Source organism: Salvelinus sp. IW2-2015, linkage group LG1 (genome assembly GCF_002910315.2).
Source record: "Salvelinus sp. IW2-2015 linkage group LG1, ASM291031v2, whole genome shotgun sequence".
Taxonomy (NCBI): Eukaryota; Metazoa; Chordata; class Actinopteri; order Salmoniformes; family Salmonidae; genus Salvelinus; species Salvelinus sp. IW2-2015.
The window spans coordinates 13,167,284-13,168,206 of record NC_036838.1 but is presented as its reverse complement, the minus strand read 5'-3'; positions in this window follow the sequence as shown (position 1 = coordinate 13,168,206).

The window sequence follows — 923 nt, the reverse complement described above, 5'->3', positions numbered from 1 at the left end:
TGAATGTCTCCTCCGACTTGCTTTATTGGACAATTATCATGGGGATATTGTCTCTTTGTTTTTCCTCAACTGTTCAGCATACAATTTCTTATTTTATTTAGAAAACCACAAGGCACCATCACCAAATAATACTTCCTAGTTCCATCATCAGGGAAACCTCTTGCAACCTTGAACCGGTAGATTAATTTAGACAGATTGGCTGACTCCTTATCCAGGGGAAGTCATCCAAGACTGGAAGACCTGATTGTGTTAAAGGGCTAAAGGGGAGCTCAAAGCTGTCAACGTGGAGACTGAGGGGAAGAGGCAAGGTAATTAGATCCCATAAAGCCAGGACTCTCCTATCCGCTACTAAGGTTACTAATGAGGAGAGCCCTCGCTAACACAAACTGCCACCAGAGACAATGGGTCGGCTGGCACAGACAGACGCAAAGACAAATGAAGGTGATGAAGACAGAGAGTAATGATCCAAATGAGAGCAGCGAAGCCACAATGACACATTTGGTTTTACTTATAAACACCACTGTTGAGGTGGCTGAGGTTGGATGGATTTGTGGAATACTTTTGAAATTCTGTCACATAAACGACTATAATTGTCAATAAAATAGATGTTTTGGAACAATTATGACAATTATGACCTTTGGAACATCTACATTTTAAAAGTCTAATAAATCCATGTAATATAGCCGACACCATCACAATAAAAATAAAAATAAATCATTTTTAGCACACGCTCTTATCCAGAGCAACTTACAGTAGTGAATGCATACATTTTCGTACATGATATGAATAAAATATAGTCTATTTCAGAAGAACAGAATAGCACTCTCCAGTTGTCCTTATTTTAGGCCCTGATCTACACTAGTAGACTACACTAGTTCATTTAGCAGACAAGATTTGCTTAGAATTCCGTGGCCATATTTTAT